Raw genomic sequence first — 9,988 nt, 5'->3', positions numbered from 1 at the left:
GCAGGACCTGAGTGGAGACTCGAACTGCTTCTTGGGGTCTTCATTTCCTTGCGAGGGCTCTTATGCCACATACAACTTAAATAAATTTATGTGCTTTTCTCCTGTTGATCTGTCTTATGTCACTTTAACTCCTGGGCCCAGCAGGCTCCCAGGAGGGTGGAGGTGGGGCTGTGCCTTCCCTGCACATTCTTCCTGCCACGCTCAGGGCCAGGCACGCTCGCCTTACTCTTGGTATGAGGAGCTCAGATGGACCAGGCAGCAGCTGTCCCTTAAAGTTTAGTGGGAGACTTACTTTGTCCCCTGGGGACACCTTCTCCACGAGACCCAGGACCTCTGCACCCACAGAGCCTGGAGTTGCAGGGTGAGAAGCTCGAGCTGCCCATGGGTCCAGGTGATGGCCAGCCCAGCCTGTTCTGCCTCCAGCCCCATGTTTCGTGCTCTTGCCTGCACCACCTAGACATGTGGGGCCGTGTGTGGCAGTGGATGTGGGCGTACACCACTTCCTGGAGGACGACACCTCATCCTCGCAGGGTCTCTTCACTAGACAGCCCCTGAGCTGTACTTTTTTTTTTTTTTTTTAGTCAGAGTCTCACTGTGTTTCCCGGGCTAGGGTGCCATGGCATCAGCCTCGCTCACAGCAACCTCACACTCCTGGGCTCAAGCGATCTTCCTGCCTCAGCCTCCCAAGTAGCTAGAACTACAGGCATGTGCCACCATGCCCGGCTAATTTTTTGTGTATATATATTTTTTTTAGTTGGTCAATTAATTTCTTTCTCTTTTTAGTATTGACGGGGTCTCACTCTCTCTCAGGCTGGTTTTTAACTCCTGATCTCTAGTGATCCGCCCCCTTCGGCCTCCCACAGTGCTAGGATTACAGGTGTGAGCCATCACGCCCAGCCAGAAAACTAAAAATTTAAGAAGGCTTAGATTCTAAGATTGTCTCAAGGAGTTATTCTAAAAGCAAAATAAATAGAAATAGAAGAGAAAAGATGAGAAAATTAGTAGAAGGTTAATCCTAGAAGCCCAATATAGGATGAATAGGAATCCCAGAAAGAGAACAGAAAACTGAAATGAGGAAATGAACAGGGAATGCAGGACAGATTTTTGGCATTGTCGATAATCTCAAGGTTGAAAGGGGCCCAGAATGCCTGGAACAATGATTGAGAAAGACCCCACAGCAAAGCTTATGGCTGTCAGACACCAGAGCCCGGCATGAGGAGGGCTCCTGGAACTCTCCCGGTCACTGTGATGTACGCAGGCACAAAGGGCAAGCATGGGACGCTAGCAGATAGTGGAACAACTGGTCACTTCAAAAGTCAGTCAAAAAGGTTTTTCTTTTTTCTTTTCTTTTTTTTTTTTTAAGACAGAGTCTCACTTTGTTGCCCAGGCTAGAGTGAGTGCCGTGGCGTCAGCCTAGCTCACAGCAACCTCAATCTCCTGGGCTAAAGCAATCCTCCTGCCTCAGCCTCTCAAGTAGCTGGGACTACAGGCATGCGCCACCATGCCCGGCTCATTTTTTCTATATACACTAGTTGGCCAATTAATTTCTTTCTATTTATAGTAGAGACGGGGTCTCGCTCTTGCTCAGGCTGGTTTCGAACTCCTGACCTCAAGCAATCCACCTGACTCAGCCTCCCAGAGTGCTAGGATTATAGGCGTGAGCCACCGTGCCCGGCTGTACTATACTTTTAAATGAATTCACTGAAGTATAATTTATATACCATAAAATAGTCCACATTAAGCATACAATTCAATGATTTTTAGTAAATGTACTGAGTTGTATAAACTTCACCGCAAGCCAACTTGAGGACACTTCCATCACCCCAATAACATGCCTTATGCTCCCAGCCCCAGGTGACCACTGATTTGTGTTCTCTCTCTATAGATTTTCCTTTTATGGACATTTCACATAAATGGAATTAGACAGTACATGTATTTTGTGTCTGGCATAACACAATGTTTTTGAGGTCATAGTACTAGTTTCACAACTTTTTTTGAAACCTGAAAATGAAATTATTTCAAAATGAAAAGCCACCAAAAAAAAACAACAAAAAAAAAAAAACGCCGAGTTGTTGCCCTTCCAGCATGGCAGGGGTTCAATTTGGACCAGGCGGCTGGTTGAGTCAGGGGTGGCTGACTCAGAGGCTCAGAGATGGCCTTCGTCACTGGCATGCTGGACATTCGGGTGACCGAGCTGGATTAGTCTTGGCAAGCCTGAGCCGCACTCTGGGAGCCTGGCGGCTCCACCCCTGCTGCTGCAGCTGACTGCACCCGGGCTGAGTACACGGGCCGGCTGACACCCACTGCAGCTGAACACGGGCCGAGCACCCGGGCCGGCTGACACCCACTGTGGCTGAACACGGGCCGAGCACCCGGGCCGGCTGACACCCACTGCGGCTGAACACGGGCCTTGCCCTGCTGAGTTTGCAGCAGTCAGCATGAGAAAGCCACATGCCGGGAAGAGGAGTACCTAGATTGTTTTCAGGGTTCTTGGACACAAGATGTGTGTTGACAGTGATACCTGGAGATGTCAAGGGCCACCAAGCATCCCTAAGTGGGACGGGGGAGGGAGGAGGGACGTATTTGCTTTCTGTTGGCACCAGACTGCTGGATTAAGTGGGCATGATGGGGCAGACCACCACCCCTGCCTCCTACCCACTGGGAGGCAACACGCCTTGTCACCTCCTCTCTTGGCTGGGTGGAGCAGTTTCTGCCTTCCCCACTGCGACAGCTGCCGTCTCCCAGGCCTCCGCCCCACGTGAGGGCTCTGCCAGCTGCCAAGTCTCCATTCTGCATTTACATCAGGGCTGCGGAAATGACCAGGCTGGGCTGTGCACCCAGTGGTCCTGCCATGAGGCGAGCCTAGGCCAGGATCCCATGTACCTCACGTCCCTCCTCCCTCCCCCGTCCCAACTAGGGATGGCTGGTGGCCCTTGACATCTCCAGGTATCACTGTCAACACACTCCTTGTGTCTAAGAACCCTGAAAACAATCTAGGCACTCCTCTTCCCCGGAGTGCGGCTGTCTCATGAAATGGCTGCAGGTCCCGGGGGCCCTGGGAAGGGCCCGCTGCCACATCCTGCGCCATGTGCACTCACATCGATGCGGGAGGCTCCCCGGGGCCCAGTCTCCCCGTAGCCGCAGGTCTGGGTCTGAGAGCCGCCTCAAGTCCAGAAACTGGGCAAGGTTTTGTACTTTCTCCTGAGGCATCTTCCTCGAGCCCCCGGAGGGCCAGTCAGCCCCTAGGCGGCTCACCCTGTGCACCCAGAGCTCTCCACTGACATCTCCCCAACTCTGTGCCCAGGACCAGCCAGCCACACCTCCCACCTGGCCCTCATATTGTAATTGCTCCCACCTGGCTTCTGGAAGGCCCTGCTGCCACCTGGCTCTGCTCCCGCTGGGCCTGGCGCCCTGGCATCAGGGAGCATGGTCCTGGGCGGCGCCTCCTGTCAGTCTGGGCCTGGGAGGAGCAGCCACAGCTTCCCCACAATGCCAGTGGCCCGCTCCAGTGTACGCTTTGTCTTTTGGGTGACTGAAATGTTCTCGGATCCTCCTGTGAACGTATTTGGCTGGTGGGCTTGAAGGTCCACCACAGAGTACCGCTGAACCTTGAACAACTTGGCGGTTAGGGGCACTGACTCCTGCACAGTTGAAAATCTTTAACTTTTGACTCCACCAAACTTACTCCTAACAGCCTACCGCAGATGGGAAGCCTTACGCTAAACAGCTGATTCACACATATTTAGCATGTTACGTGTGTCACAGACTATATTCTGCAGTAAGGCAAGCTAGAGAAAAGAAAATGTTACTAAGAAAATAAGGAAGAAAAAACACATTCACCATACTTTACTGCATTTATCAATACCATACATTTATGCCATCTGTTTACAAGATGAATGGTCTAAAGGAGCAGACAGCCTAGCTGCAGAACTCGATCGACGGCACATACCAACCCATTCAGCTTCTTGCAGCGTCATGACTTTTCTCTGCTGCCCGGGAGAGCATCCAGCATCGCCAGTGGCACTTCTTGTGGGTCCCACGTTGTTATTCAGGGTTTACAGTGTCGCACTAAATATGAAAAACAATCTTGACATTGGCATGGGGAAAACATTTTTTTAAAAAATTAGAAAAACACAAGAACCTTGACAGATCACTTTTTACTCTGAGATGCAATTTACTGCAGACAAACTGCTCCATAGAGGTGACCGTTACAAAGGGTGGTAAGCAGGGACTTTACTTGAGCTCGCTTCAGCAGCAATGCAAGCACACACACTAGGGACTACAGTTTATTTTATTTAGAGACTGGGTCTCTTTCTGTCACCCTCAACTGGAGTGCAGTGGTGTCATCATAGCTCACTGCAACCTCAAACTCCTGGGCTCAAGTGATCCTCCTGCCTCAGCCTCCTGAATAGCTGGGACTGCATGTGTGTGCACCACCATGCCTAGATAATTCAATTTTTTGTGGTGATGGAGTCTCAGTATGTTGCTCAGGCCAATGCAGTTATAATTTAATACAGCATTTTTATGTTTGTTTTTATATTCCTCTCAATCATGAATGGCACCATGTATGGTCTTCAAGTATATGAGTAAGTTTTGATAAATTTTAACTTTTTATAACTTTGTGTATATTTTATGGTAATAAATGATAAAATAGAAGAGTATCTATCAATATTTGATGTATTCGTGACATTTTTTTCAGTATTTCTTTCTTTCTTTCTTTTTTTTTTTTTTTGAGACAGGTTTTCTCTGTGTTGTCCAGGCTGGAGTACAGTGGTGTGTGGCATGATTGCAACTCACTGAAACCTCCAGCTCCTGGGCTCAAGGGATCCTCCTGGTTCAGCTTTCTGAGTATCTGGGACAATAGGTGTGTGCCACCACGCCCAGCTAATGTTTTAAATTTTTTATAGAGACAGTGTCTCAGTATGTTGCCCAGGCTGGTCTTGAACTCCTAGACTCAAGTGATCCTTCCACCTCAGCTTCCCAAAGTGCTGGGATTACAGGTGTGATCACCTGGCCACTATGCCTGGCCAATTTTTTCCATATTTCTAGGCAATGCGTTCATCTGCAAGTTTTTTCAAATTGTCACAAATCTCCAAAAAATTGGCTGGCCGCACATCCATCCACCGCAGCACTCCCACCTCTTGCAGCACTTGGGCTCACTCCTCCACTGCCGGCCCCGCTCACCCCTATGTCGCTGCCCCCCTCTGCGTGCGCCATGGCTCCCTGGGAGCTTCCAAGAGCCAAGCCAGCAGTGTGCCAGCACTGCTTCCTGGGCTCGACCAGGGCGGCACGTCCTGGTCACAGCAGAGTGTGCCTACCCGGCAAAGCCCTGGCTCCTGCCTCTTCTCCTGGCAGGCCCAGCACCCCCAGCCAGCCTATGTTCTTGGTCCAGGGGTTCCAGGGAGGGGAGGGGTGGGGCAGGTCCTAAGGGGACGGGGCAAAAGCCTGTGCACAATTTCCAAGCAAGAGTGAAGCACCAGCCACTAACAGGGAGGACCAGGGTCAGAGGTTTCAGGGGACCCTGGGGTGTCTAGGTTTTCTAGAGCATCTATCCAGATGTCCCACTCAGGATCAGGGTCCCACCTTCCTAACCTTGGTGTGGCAGACTTGGCAGGGTTTGAAGTTCAACCTTCTTGGAGCTTTGGGGCTCTTGGTAACAAGCCCGACTGACCCTTCAGCTTTGTCTGCCCTCCTGACTGGCTGTGAAGGAGGCTTCTGGTCTCACACTGGCCTTTAATCGGTGATTGATCCTGGTCATTGATTCATTGTCTTTTTCCAAAGCATCACCAGTAGCCCCAACAACAGCTCTCAAGGGCACCGTTCTTATAGCTACTCCTTCCCTAAACTTCCTGGAAGCCTAGGATTATTGCATTCTCTTCCCCAGTGTCCTATCCTAGTATCTCCATCGTGAAAGTTTTTTTTTTTTTTTTTCAGTTTCCAAAGGCTTTAATATGCTTTAGAAAAGAATGATCATCACCACTAGATATTATCACAAAAAAAAAAAAAAAAAAAAAAAAAAAAAAAAAAGAAAAGAATGATCAATCCTATTGTTTCCAAGTCAGTGGAATGAGGAGCTGAGTCCAGGGACACACTAAGTGGTGCTGAAAGGGACTGCAACTTTGTCCACCTCTTATTCATAGACCAGTCATGAGCACAAGACTTGTAGTCAACCAATTCTTCAGGCTTAAACCATAGGCTGGTTTCTTTTTCGGCACTTTTCACTGAGTCGCTGCCGTGAATGATGTTCCTGCCAACTTGAATGCAGAAGTCCCCACGAGTGGTGCCTGGCTAGAATCTGCTGGAGTGCTCTCCCCGAGCATCGCTCGGCCTGTCTTCACCCATTCAGCCCCTACCAGACCATGGCCACAACCCGGTCTGAGCTCATGTTCTTCACCAGCCCAGGGAAGAATGGGCGGTCTTTCAGGTCAACGTGGTGCTGCTTCAGATGTTCCTCAGAGGCCCGAAGGAACTTCATGGCCACGAGGCGGAACCCCTTCTGCTCGAAGTACTTGATGATCTCGCCCACCAGGCCTCGCTGCACGCCGTCCGGCTTGATGGCGACCAAGGTGCGCTCGAGGTTGGCCACGGTGCGGGAGGCTGGTGGGGCGGGCGGCGGTTGCGCTGAGCTGAGCTGCGGAGGCCCACCGTGGTGAAAGTTTCAGCACACACCCCTCACCTTGCACCAGCTCATCTGGCACCAAGGGTGGGGTCATCATGGCCAGCGGCCAGCAGTAAGCCAGCTCCCAACCCCCACTTTGGAGTCAGCTTTCTGAGCCCACTCCTGACACTGTCTTGGGTCAGTCTCCCCTGAAGCAGATTTTGATGGGCAAAAGCACCCCCATAAGGGAGCAGGGGTAGCTGGACTGGGCAGGGGAGACTGAACTGAGATGCAGCCATAACAGAAGCCTCAGCCAATCCTACAGGTGCAGTAGACCTGGGTGACCCTTTGTTGATGTCCCAAATTGAGGCAAAGGGGTCTGGGCCTTTGTACCACAAATTTTTTTAAGAGATAGGGTCTTGGCCAGGTACAGTGGCTCACGCCTGTAATCTTAGCACTCTGAGAAGCCAAGGTGGGAGGATCACTTCAGGTCAGGCGTTTAAGACCAGCCTGAGCAAAAGTGAGACCCTGTCTCTACCAGGAAAAAAATTTAGCTGGGTATGGTGCCATACGCCTGTAGTCCCAGCTACTCAGGAGGCTGAGGCAGGAGGATCGCTTGAGCTCAAGAGTTTGAGGTTGCAGTGAGCTACTGCACTCTACCCGGGGCAATAGAGCGAGACTCTATCTCAAAAAAAAAAAAAGGTCTTGTTCTGTTGTCTAGGCTGGAGTGTAGCGACATGTCATAGCTTGCTGTAGCCTGAAACTCCTAGGCTCAAGAGAATCTCCTGCCTCAGCCTCCAGAGTAGCTGGGACTACAGGTGTGCACCACACCTGGCAAGATTTAAATCTTTTACTATTTGAGGGCTAGGACCTCCTTAGGCCTCCAGCTGTAAGCACAACACAATGTAGTAGGTAGGATGCAAATATCTAGAGCTCTCAAACTTGAAGATTCTGCATGTGGTTGGGCTCTGTCTTATGTTAAATAAAAGAATCTGGATAGAGTCATCCTAGAACCTTAAAATTTATAAGGAATGGAGATGGTATCAGTAGTAGTATGTCCAAGCCATCATTTGTCTCTGCCACATAAAATGCTGTTAGATCTTCTCATAACTTCGTAAGAATATAAAATTCATTTTTCTTTCCTTGACCTGAAAAAGTTCTGATTTCCGGGTACAAAAAAACACAGATCCCTCTGCACTGATGCCACGTAGCACCCTGGCAGCCCTCTATGCCCTGCACTGGCCTGTCCTGCTTCTCGGGCAGCCTGTGTGACCAGGACTTGGCCCTGTTGCCTGCGGTGCTGAAATGCTTGGATGTGGTCGCCTGCTGCAACCCTGTCCCCCGATGGCAGCTGCTGAATTTATGGCTTTTGTTTTTGCAGCAGACAGCATCTTGTTTTCCCTAACGTAGGCTCCCCTTCCCAGAAGACGGCACTCCAGGAAATTGATATAATGGTGGATCTACGAATTCTGTCCTTGCAATGCTGGTTTCTGCTTTGGGCAGGAGTCTGAAGTCATCTTTCTCAACTTTCATGAAATGGTCTTCACACACTGAATAGACTGCAACTCAGCTTACTGCAGCCATTCAGGGACCAAATTACCCCTGAAGCATAACCACAGCCACACTGAAGAGTGGCTGGCACACTACCAGCTTCAAGACAGAAGGGGAAAGCCAGTCAGGCAAACTTACCCCACCCACCATTTCTGGTGCTGGCCAGGGGAGTGCCTGGACACTTCACTTCAGCTACTTCAGCCTTGGACGAAGCTTGCAGGCAGCCACCGTTTTGCCTTCCAGCAACTTTGCAGCCATACTGCCAGTTCCAGGCCTCATCAGCTGGGTGGCCTTAAGGCAGCCTTATTAACAACACTGCTAACATGGCATGGCAGTCTGACCCCAGGATGAACAAGAGACCCCTGAGCTTGCCCTCAACTTACCTTGGGCATCTCCTAGGGCTGGGCAGGCTGGTAGCCTTGTGTGGCCTGGCAGAGGTCCCACGACAGCACGGCGTGCACTGCGGCTCAAAAGTACCTGGAGGACAGGTGAAGGCCACTCCTCTACTAGATGCAATGGTACATCTTTTGCTTCTTAACACGTGGCAGGCATCTGTTAACTTTGCCTTTTCAGCCCCCCTTTCTTTGGAGGAGCTTCCTCTCCCATCCCATGTGGCTTCGGGGCCTTTGCCATGGCCAATTCCTCTTCCCCAAGGGCTTGGTTGGCTGGGTCCTTTCGAGCTCTTGGGCCTCAGTTAAATGTCACTTTCTTAGAGGCCAGCCCTGGCCTTCGTGTCTACAGCAGCCTGCAGTCCGCCCTCCATCTCATCACCCCACGCTGGCTTCTTCTCAACACTTACCTCTGGCGTTATGTCACTGACCTGCGCAGTGTGCACGTGGCAAGCTCAGGGAGCACAGCCCTGGCCTTCCCACGGTGACGCACTCCTGCCACGCCTGCCCCCCGGGGCTCTGGCCGCGCAGCAGGAGCCCAGACGGGCGAGGGTGGTGGTAGAGCTGCAGAGACATGGGACGGCCTGGCCCTTGGCAATCCTGAGGCCGGCTGTTCAATGCCCCCTTTGCTTCTGAAAGTTACCTGGGAACCTTAAGTGGGCTGTGGGGAGGGAATTTTTAGGGTTATATCAGCCAGACTTTTCTATTGGCTTGCAATGTAAGAGCCCCAACAAAACCATTATTCCAAATTACTTTGTTCAAAACCTTCATAAATATTTAAAATAATTACATCCTATCTCAAGTAGAAGCATCACAATTTATTTAACCAATCCCCTATGGCAGCTTAGTTTAGATTATCTTTTTTTCTGTAGTATGAACAGTACTACTATGAACATCACTGTGTTCTAACCTTTTTCTGTATCCAGAATTATTTTCAAGGACGGCTTCTCAGAATCCAAATTGTAGGGTCAGCCATGGCGTTAACACTTTTTTTTTTTTTTGAGACAGAGTCTCACTCTGTTGCCCAGGCTAGAGTGAGTGCTGTGGCGTCAGCCTAGCTCACAGCAACCTCAAACTCCTGGGCTCAAGCGATCCTCCTGCCTTAGTCTCCTGTGTAGCTGGGACTACAGGCATGCGCCACCATGCCCAGCTAATTTTTTCTCTATATATTAGTTGGCCAATTAATTTCTTTCTATTTGTAGTAGAGACGGGTCTCGCTCTTGCTCAGGCTGGTTTCGAACTCCCGACCTCGAGCAATCCGCCCGCCTCGGCTGCCCAGAGTGCTATATGGCGTTAACACTTTAAGGGGCTTGATGATAACTTTTGCAAACTTTCTTCCCTCAGAAATTGTCTAGCAGCCTGCTTACCACACTGCTGCCCACCCCAGCAGGACTCATCACTCATCGCTGGCCCTGACACGCAGAACACGCCACATTCCCCCACAACCGCA

At 50.6% G+C, this 9,988-nt stretch overlaps 1 pseudogene; it reads right to left on the bottom strand.

The window, feature by feature from the left end:
* Nucleotides 1-5,979: 5,979 nt before the first annotated feature.
* On the bottom strand, nt 5,980-8,541 carry LOC142861611 (nucleoside diphosphate kinase B pseudogene; annotated as a pseudogene).
* Between the last annotated feature and the right edge of the window lie 1,447 nt (nt 8,542-9,988).

Source organism: Microcebus murinus, chromosome 17, assembly GCF_040939455.1.
Source record: "Microcebus murinus isolate Inina chromosome 17, M.murinus_Inina_mat1.0, whole genome shotgun sequence".
Lineage (NCBI taxonomy): Eukaryota > Metazoa > Chordata > Mammalia > Primates > Cheirogaleidae > Microcebus > Microcebus murinus.
The sequence above is the reverse complement of the archived record's forward strand: the minus strand, read 5'-3'. Positions and strand labels throughout refer to the sequence as shown.